This window comes from Neovison vison, chromosome 12 (genome assembly GCF_020171115.1).
Source record: "Neovison vison isolate M4711 chromosome 12, ASM_NN_V1, whole genome shotgun sequence".
Classification (NCBI taxonomy): Eukaryota; Metazoa; Chordata; class Mammalia; order Carnivora; family Mustelidae; genus Neogale; species Neogale vison.
In genome coordinates, this window is record NC_058102.1 from 48016789 (window position 1) to 48027372 (window position 10584).

General features: G+C 36.4%; 1 long non-coding RNA gene across 2 annotated transcripts in view; it reads left to right on the forward strand.

Moving 5' to 3' along the window:
* Window positions 1-9098, forward strand: part of LOC122892125 — a 34207-nt gene extending 25109 nt beyond the window's left edge. For both annotated transcript variants that reach the window (XR_006381366.1, XR_006381365.1), the window contains one exon: window positions 8792-9098. This is a non-coding gene — a long non-coding RNA (uncharacterized LOC122892125). The remainder of the gene's footprint in view (window positions 1-8791) is intronic.
* Window positions 9099-10584: the final 1486 nt, after the last annotated feature.

Below are 10584 nucleotides of genomic sequence, written 5' to 3' on the forward strand. Positions count from 1 at the left end.
TACATTCATGTGAAAATGGAGTATATGATAAAGGCAACGTTTCTAATCAATAGGAGGAAAGATGGCAACTGAAGAGCCATCTGGAAAAATAAGCTGGATCCATACTTCACAGTTTATAATAAAACTGAGTTATGGACAGATCAAATACTTAAATATTAAATATGAAAAAAGGATTAAAATAAATTATGGAGAATAAAAAACATTTCTGAGTGGAGATTCAAAAACCATAAAAGAAAAGAGTGAAAAATTTGATCATACATACACTTTCTGCATGGCAAAAACATTGGGGATAAAGACAAAAGACAAACTGGAAAAATATTTGCTGTTCATACCCCAAATAAAGCACTTAACTTCCTAAATTATGAAGAGATTTTATGAATCAATAAGGAAAAGACTAACAATGCAATAAAAAATGAGTACCAAAAAATCATCCAAAAATAAAATATATATGGCTTTTAAACTTTGAAAAGATCCTTAATGACACTCAATACAAAAAACGTGAATTAAAACTAAAGAATGATACCACATTTAATCACATTGTCATAGACAAAAAATCTCGATAAGACCCTATATTGACAATGGTGTGGAGAAACGGACCCTCCTGTGCACTACTGGGGAGAAGAGTGAATTGATACAATCTCCGTAAGATAATTTTGGCAATTTTGTTATTTGTTCAAACTGTAAATATTCTCTAGAGAGACTGGAACCTCCACCCACTGCTGGTAGGAATATAAAATGGTGTAATCATTTTGGAAAATAGTCTAGCAGTTCCTTAAGGTTAAACCTTATGACCCAGAAATTCAACTCTCAGGTTTCATTTCAGGAGAAATGAAAACACACGTTCACACAAAAACTTGTACACAAGTGTTCATAGCAGCATTACTCATAATGGGCAAAAACTGGAAACAGCTCAAATGCCCATCAATTGATGCATTTTATTTTATTTTAAGGATTTTAAAATTTTATTTGATGGAGAGAGAGGAGAAGCAGAGGAAGGAGCAGGAGAGGGAGAGGGAGAAGTAGGCTCCCCTCTGAGCTTCCTAGCCTGATGCAGGACTTGATCCCAGGGCTCATGACCTGAGCCAAAGGCAGATGCTTAACTGACTGAGCCACCCAGGTGGCCCAGATGATGCATTTTAAATCAGTGTGTATATGGGATGTTAATTGTGTCTCACTAAAGCTGTTACTTTTTTTTGAAGTAGGCAAAGAGAAAGACTTGTCACATATGGAAGGACAAAAGATGACGTCAAAATTCTTGTCAGAAACAATACAAACAATGAAGACATTGAAACAACATATTTCAACTCCTAAAAGGCAAAAATCATCAATCTAGTATTCTAAATACAGAAATATATCTTCCAAAAATGAATGTGAAACATCACACTTCTAAATAATACTTGAGTCAGAAAAGAACTCTCAAGAGAAATTTAAAAACAGTTTGAACTAAGTGAAAATAAAAAATACAGGGACACCTGGGTGGCTTAGTCAGTTAGTCTGCCCTCAGGTCAGGTCATGATCCCAGGGTCCTGGGATGGAGTCCCTGGATTAGGCTCCCTGATCAGTAGGGAGACTGCTTCTCCCTCTACCTGCTGTCCCCTTCCCCTGCCTGTGCTCTCTCTGACAAATAAATAAAATCTTTTAAAATTTTTTTAAAAAAGAAAAAAAATACAGCTTATCAAAATTTATGGAATGTAGTGAAAACAGTGCTGACAGAAAAATTTATGGCATTAAGCACATATATTAGGAAGGAATATCTAAAACAAAATATCTAAGCTCCCACCTTAGGAAACTAGAGAAAGAACAATTTAAGTCTAAAGTAAGCAGAGGGAAAAATATATAAATTAGAGCAAAAATCAATGGAATTGAAAACAAGGATACAATAGAGAAAACCAACAAAACCAAAATCAGGTTCTTTGAAAATGTCAATAAAATTGATAAACTTCTACTAGACTAACGAAGTAAAAGAGCAAGAAGACACAAATAACTAAATTCTGATACACGTGCTGATTAGTATAAGTATTGATACAAGAGTGAGCCTTGAAAACATTATGATAAATGAAAGAAACAAGTCACATGGGACACCTGGGTAGCTCAGTCGGTTAAACAGCTGCCTTCAGCTCAGGTCCAGATCCCAGCGCCCTGGGATCAAGTCCCACATTTGGCTCCTTGCTCCGCAGGGAGCCTGTTTCTCCTTCTGTCTCTGCCTGCCACTCTGCTGCTTGTGCTCACTCTCTCTCCCTCTCTCTCTTTCTCTGACAAATAAATAAATAAATAAAATCTTAAAAAAAAAAAAAAGAAGCAAGTCACAGAACTGCATATTATAGGATTCCATATCAAGTGTCCAGACCAGAGAAATATATTGAGAGATAGAAAGTAGATCAGTGGTTGTGTAGGCATGGGCAGGGAGAGATGTTAACAGATAGGTAGGTGATAGCTAGAAGGTATCTGGTTTCTTTCTTAGATGATGAAAATGTCCTGAAATCAGCTTTGGTGATGGATACACTTATCTGTGAATATACGAAAAACCTCTGAGCATACACTTTAAAGGAGTAAATTGTAGTGTGAACTATATCCAATAAAACTGTCCTAAAAAAAAAAAAAAAGCAAGGCACAAAACATTATATGTAGCAGGTTAGTATTTGTGTAAGAAAAGATGGGGGGAGCCAAATATTCAGCACAAAATGCTCAGGAAACTGAATATTCTTTTTGTCTGCGATAGAGAACTACTATCTGAGGGACACATTTGGAAGAAACTTTACATTGTATTATCCTTTTGCACTTTTTGACTTTTGTACCATGTACAGTTTTAATAGGCATTAACTAAAAGTTAATGAAGTTTAAGCTTTGGGACCCCTCATTTACCTGGGCCCTTCATAAGGCCCTAGGAGGGACCCTAATAATATGTTTACATTGTCATATGTTTTTGTAAAATATGCAAAAAATGTGACATGTTAACTTCAAACCGTTGATCCTGCTGGTTCTTTCCACTCCAAATTCCCCTCCTTTCACTTCCCCTTTTATGTGATGTGTGGGGGAGGGAGAAGCAAGAATCTAGCTGTAAACATTTTGGGAATGTTGTTAAGGGAAAGTAGACTCAAGAGATACTTGTAGCTGGATTCTGTGGATAACCCTCACTTCCTGCAGTTAGATTATTGCTAGTTGATCTGGTGTTGGAAGTAACTTCCAGAGATACTCTTATTATCCACTGCACCGGTGCATCTGGCAATGCAATAAGAAGGTGCATGGATGGAACTTATATTGCACAATGCACATGTCCTACCACATGTGTCACCATAAGTATATGGGTAAGAGAAACAGGTCTGAAACCTATAGTCACAAGACCATCTGGGATATTTTTTCCCAGGGGTAAGAATACAGTTGTAACCAGAGGATTAGTCACATGCATGTCAAAATAGAAGCTCTTTGCTGTCAGAAATGTACTTAATGCTGCCAATATCATTCGTTATTTAAAAATTTTTTAGAAGGTGATTTCTAGCCCTGGCGTCAAACTCTACAGTTGTTGCACCTGTAAAAGTTTAGACACATTTGCCTAAATATTTTCATATCACTCATAAATCGTTCATTATATCTTTTTTATTTTAAAGTAATATATTCCCCAAAAAGCCATTCTGATTCCACATTTGAGCCTCACATTGGTATTGGTCCTCACACCATCTTTCACCACTCCCATCCCCCAAATAGCTCATATCCTAGGTATCTGTTACAGTAAATGTTTGGTAGTAAAAACTAAGGTTTTAATATTGTGGCACAGGAGTATCAAAATATTTGTAACAACATCTTGGTTTATTCCAGGCAAAGGAAGCAGCACAATGTAAATACACGGAGACTTTAAACAGCTCAATTCATTTAGTGAAATGCCAGTAGTTTACATGGCTAGAGGGTAGGATGCAAAGGGGGCACAGGCAGAGAAGGTACTGAAATATAGGGGGGGTCAGACAATGAAGGGTCAGGTTAAGGAGTATCCGTTTTATTCTACAATATTCTTAATTTTACATGAGCATCGGGAGTTTCATGAGCCCCTGCGAAACTCCGTGCAAAATATTACATGTGCATAATGTACATTTTTTCTAGGGAGAGAGTCCGTAATTTTCATTCATTGTTCAGTATTCCTAAAGGGTTATTATTATTCTTACTGCCACGAATAGCCACGGAAGAGGAAGTGCGATTCATTCACTCAAGAACTTTTGGGTGGGTTTACTCATGTCAGATATGGCGCTTCCTTGGCTAAAGTGTGGATGATGGTTTGGAAAAGAGGAAGGGCTGGGATGCAGTCATGGGAGGACAATTTATAGACTTTGGTAACTAAGGCAAGCATGAATAAGATGAAATAAGATCAAAAGAGATACTAGAAACTTTAAGAAGGTAGACTAAACAAGATTTGCTCTCCAGTTGGCCTTGGGAAATAAAAGAAAGGCAGATGTCACTCTTGGTTCTCTAACTTAGATAAATGAAGATGATATTAACGAGACAGAGTACCATCACTGAGAGAGAGGGATAGATTTAGGAATAAATATTATGAGCTCAGTTTTGGACATGTTGATTTTTGTAGCTTGTGGGATTTCAAAGAGAAGAGGTTTCTATTAGGATCTGGAAAGAGAGAAATCCGGGATAGAAGTGAACATCTCAGGGTTCTTATAAGGCAACTTTGAAACACTAAGAGTAGATGAGAGCAACCAAAGAAAGTCAAAGGAGAGAAGCCTAAGAAAAACTCTGGGAAACATCATTTATAGCCAGTCGGATTATTATCAAGAGCTTTCAAGAGATGGGGCGACTCTGCCTTCAGCGCAGGTCTTGATCCCAGGGTGCTGGGATCGAGCCCCGCATTGGGCTCTCTGCTCGGCAGGAAGCCTGCTTCTCTTCCTCTCTCTCTGCCTGCCTCTCTGCCTACTTGTGATCTGTCTGTCAAATAAATAAATAAAATCTTAAAAAAAAAAAAACTCTCAAGAGAGACTGAGAAAGACTGAGCAGAAAAGTATGTGAGAACAATGTGGTGTCATATAAGGCAAGAAATTTAATTTGCAATTGGGAAGCAATTGGTGATCTTTTGTGGGATTAATTTTTAGGGAGTCCTGGTGATATAAGCCAGGCTGAAGTGTTAAAGAGAGAAAGGAACAAGAGAAAGTCAAGATTTTTTTCTACTTTTCTTTTTTCTAAATTAATTATATTAAGACATATTTTGCATTAAATAAAATGTACTCATCTTAAATGCAGTTTGATAAGTATTGACAAATGTAAACACCTGATTAATCATCATCACAGTGAAAATATAAACCATTTTCATCATCCAAAAGGGTTCTCTGCCCCTTCTAGTCCATACCTTCTGATCCTGGCCATAGGTACACACTGACCTGCTCTTTGTCACTAAGGACAGTTTTTTCTTTTCTAGAATTTCCTAGAAGTGGAGTCATACTATAGATACTTTTACATCTGGATTCTTTAGTTTATATCAGCATGCTTTTGTGATTTGTCCAGGTTGATGAATGTATTAGGAGTTCATTGCTTTTTATTGCTAAGTAGTAATTCATTGTGTGGTTATACCATAATGTATCCATTCACCTCAATTAACACTTGGATAGTTTCCATTTTTTTTAGTTATTATGAAAGAATCTGCTACAAAAATTTCTGTTCAAGTCTTGTGTGGATATTATTTACATTCCTCTAGGATGAGAATTGCTGGTACACTGGTATAGGTTTGTAACAGAGAGCTAAACTCTTTTCCGAAGTGGTTGTCCCATTTTACACACCCAACAGCATTGACAACTCATAATATTTCATATTGTCAGACTTCACAATTTTAGCCTTTTTAGTGTGTATATTACAGCAACACATTGTGTTTTCTTTAAGATTTTATTTATTTGAGAGAGAGAGAGAGAGCGAGCACGAGTGGGGTGAGGGACAAAGGGAGAAGCAGACTCGGACTCAATCCCAGGACCCATGGACCATGGCCTGAGCTGAAGGCAGACACTTAACCGACTGAGCCACCCGGGTGTTCCCCACATTGTAGTTTTAAATTTGTATTTCTTTAATAGCAAATGATGATAGACATCTTTTCAGGTATTGTCATTCATATATCTTCTTTCAGGAAGTGCAAGTTCAAATCTTTTGCCTACTTTAAAAATTGGGATATTTACTTTTGATTAGTTTTTTTTTTAAAGATTTTATTTATTTATTTGACAGAGAGAAATCACAAGTAGATGGAGAGGCAGGCAGAGAGAGAGAGAGGGAAGCAGGCTCCCTGCTGAGCAGAGAGCCCGATGCGGGACTCGATCCCAGGACCCTGAGATCATGACCTGAGCTGAAGGCAGCGGCTTAACCCACTGAGCCACCCAGGTGCCCCTACTTTTGATTAGTTTTTAAAGAATACTTGATAATACCCCTTTGCCAGATGTATGTACTGAGAATTTTTCACCCAGCCTGTAGTCTGCCTTGTTTTTAAAAGTGTCTTTCAAAGAGCAAATTCTTAATTTTTATGATGTAAAACTTACCAACTTTTAATGTGTTTTCTGTGTCTTATTTAAGAAATCCATGCTAATCCTAAAGTTGAAGATATTTTCTTCTGTTTTCTCCAAGAAGTTTTATAGTTTTGGTTTTTATATCTAGGTTTAGAATGTACTTTGAGTCAGTATTTATGTATGGCATGAGAGTAGAGGTTCAATTTTGTCCACAGAGATATCATGTTACTCCAGTACCATTTGTTGAAAACACTCTCTTTGAAGTGCCCGAGTGGCTCAGTCGGTTGGGTGCCTGCATTCGGCTTGGGTCATGATCCCAGGGTCCTGGAATCATGTTCCCTATCAGGCTCCTTGCTCAGTGGTGAGTCTGCTTCTCCCTCTCCCTTTGCACCTCCCCCTTCCCCTGCCTGTGCTCACTCTCTCTCTCAAATAAATAAAAATCTTAAAAAAAAATTTTTTTTAAAGTATATGATTTGGTTAAGTTTGTACATATCCATACACCCATGATGTACATCCATACAACCCAGACTCCCAGTCTTCTCATTATCTTAGCAGTGTTTTTTAAAAAGCATCATAATATATAAACTATGTTCATGTTCAACTTATCTATTTGTTCCTTTCTTGATTGTGCTCTAAGACGTCTTTGCCTAACATCCAGGTCACAACGGTTGTCTCCTATCTTTTTTTCTAAAACTTTTGTGGTTTTAGGTTTTTCATTAAGGTCTGTGATCCATTTTGAATTATTTTTTGTATGTGGTGTGATATATAGGTTCAAGGTAATTTTTTTGCACATGGATGTCTAATTGTCCCAACACACCATTTGTTAAAAAGCTATCCTTCCTCTGCATTGTCTTGGTGCCCTTAAAACATTTTTTATATTTACAGAAAAAATGCAAAGATAGAACAGAGAAGTCCATCACCAAGTTGCCCTAATGTTACTATCTAAAACTAACTAACTACTAAAAGTTAGTTTTGACAAACCAACTGGGTTTATGTAAGATGTTAACACTAACATTAGTACAGGGCACCTGGGTTGCGCAGGCATTAAGCGTCTGCCTTCGGCTTAGTTCATGATCCCAGGGTCCTGTAATGGAGTTCCCCATTGGGCTCCCTTCTCAGCGGGGAGCTTGCTTCTCCCTCTCCTACTCCCCATTCTTGTGTTCCCTCTCTCGCTCTCTCTCTCTGTCAAATAAATAAACAAAAATCTTTAAAAAAATTTTTTAAAAACCCACTAACATTAGTACATTACTATTAACTAAATTTACACTGTACTTAGATCTCTCTAGCTTTTCCTTTTACGTCCTTTTTCTGTTTCAGGATCCAACCAGGGACAACATATTGCAATTGATTTCATGTCTCCTTATCTTTCTTTGGTTTACACATAAATCAAATAAAAATGCACTAGCTCAGAGTGTTATAACACAGACAAGAAAGAACGTTAAGCATTATTCTGAAGTGCTAATAGTTGTGGCTCTTAAGATTTTAAAAACAAAATAGAGAATTCCCCTTCAGAGTTCATATTGAACACTAGCATTCTTTTTTTGTTGTTGTTTTTTAGATTTTATTTGTTTATTTGACAGAGAGAGAGATTACAAGTAGACAGAGAGAGAGAAGGAGAAGCAGGTTTCCCGCTGAGCAGAGAGCCTGATATGGGGCTCGATGCCAGGATCCTGAGATCATGACCTAAGCTGAAGGCAGAGGCTTAAACCACTGAGCCACCCAGCCACCCTGAACACTAGCATTCTTAAATTTCATGAAGGTCATCAAAATAATGCTGCTTTTAATCCATGAGCCTTTGAAAAAATATTAAAAAGAGAAAAACAAATTTAGCATTTAACAAAAAGAACTTAAGAGTTAATTCAAAAATGAGAAAGTATGTATAAAATTAAGTGTAACAATTACACCTAATTAAATTCTGCTAATATAACAAATTAGCAGAAATTAATAGGGAATTATTGGAGATTTTCAGATATGACAACTCTGGTCAACTGCTGACTATTATGTAATATAGTCATGATTAAAAAAAAAACCCTAGGCATAATTTTTAACTATCTAGCTGTGGCTTTATTCAACAAAGTGAAGCAAGTTCTGGATGATGGGAACCTACTGTTGAAAGACATTTGTGATCTGTTGTATAAGGACACAACTGTAATGACAGGTGTGAACAAAGCATTCTTTAAAAACACAAGTAAGCACACAATATGTGCTCTGTCAAGTTATTTTTTTTTAATCTCATTGGAGAAAATATGGCTTCTTCGCTACTGGGATTTACTGACTTGGATACAACATTTCGCAACTATTGTTTGTATTCTTTTCAGAGTCATCTCACAGATGAAGTATTTTGAAGATACCTGGGCCAACTAGATGATCTGCTCATGATGAAGCTGTTCAAACTTTGCAACATGGGCTCAAAAACATTTTAAGGGCTCCAAAATATATTTTTCAAAGATTTGAAAAGAAGCCGAATCGTGAAGCTGCAGCATGTTTTTTTCCCTAACAGCTGATAAAGCTCTAATACACCATTAAATTCCTTTTAAATAATTATAAGATTATAGGAAAGTTGAAAGAATATTATAAACTTTCCCTGAATCATTTGAAAATAAATTTCTGAGCAGATGTCCATCACTTTAGGTGTATTCTTTCCAACAAGGATATTCTCCTACGTTACCACAACCAAACTTAGAAAATTAACACCAATATGTTAATCTGATCCTCAGCCCTCATTCAAGTTTCACTAATTACCCCATAATATCTTGTAGAGCAAAATAATTCAGTTTACAATCGCACATTGACTTCTATTGTCCCATCTTTCTAGTCCTTTTAGGCTAGAACAGTTCCTTAGTCCTTTTTTCATGTCTGTGGTCTTGACAATTTTTGAAATCATGGTAACTTATTTTGTAGAAATGTCTCAATTTTGGCTTGTCCAATTTTTCCTCATGACTAGATTGAGGTTATGTATCTTTGGCAGGAATATTACAGATACGAGACTGTGTTCTCCTCAATGCATCCCATCAGGTGGCACATGGTATCCATTTGTCCCATTACTAATAATATCCACTTGATCATTTGATTATGGTCACATCCACAAGGCATCATTACTATGAAAATAATGTTTTCTCCTTATAATTAGTAAATAATTTGTGGGGAGATACTTGAAATTATGCAAATACCCCATTCTTCATCAACTCACCCTTCAATTTATTTGTTTATATCTGTATAGGCTCACTTTTATGTTTACAATGTGTTAAAATCTTTTATCACTTTTTTTGCAATTTAAAAAATTATAGTAAAATACATAGTATAAAATTTAAGTGTAAAGTTCAGTAGAGTTAACTATATTTACATCTTGTATAACAGATCTCTAGAATTCTTTCTTTCTTTCTTTTTTTAAAATAGGCTCCATACCCAATGTGGGACTTGAATTCATGACCCTGAGATCAAGGCTCACATCTCTATAGACTAAGCCAATCACGTGCCCCTCTAGAATTTTCTCATTTTGCAAAACTGAAAAACTGAAAGTCTATACACAAAGTAAACAACTCTCCATTTCTCTCTCTTCCAAGCCTGGCAACCACAATTCTACTATTTCCACAACTGTAACTGGAAATTTGGAATCACAATTGTGACTGAGGATTACTCTAGATATCTCATGTAAGTGGAATCATACAGTATCTGTCCTTTGGCGACTGACTTATTTCACACAGTATAATGTCCTCCTGGTTCATCCACGTTGTAGTAGGTGACAGGATTTCCTTCTTTTTAAAATCCGAATTAATACTCCACTGTGTACCTCCACCATGCTTTATTCATCTGTTGATGAATGTCTGGGCTGCTTCCACCTCTTTGATATTGTGGATACTGCTGCAATAAACGTGGGTGTGCAAATATTTCTTCAAAATCCTTCTTTTGACTATTTTGGATATATATTCGGAAGTGGAATTGCCAGATCATATGGTATGTCTATCTTCAGTTTTTTGAGGAATTTCCATGCTGATATCCATAATGGCTGCACATTTTACACTCCCACCAGCAGTGCACAAGGGTTCCAAATTCTCTACATCTTCACCATTTGTATTTTGTTTTTCTTGATAGTGGCCATCCTAATGTGTAT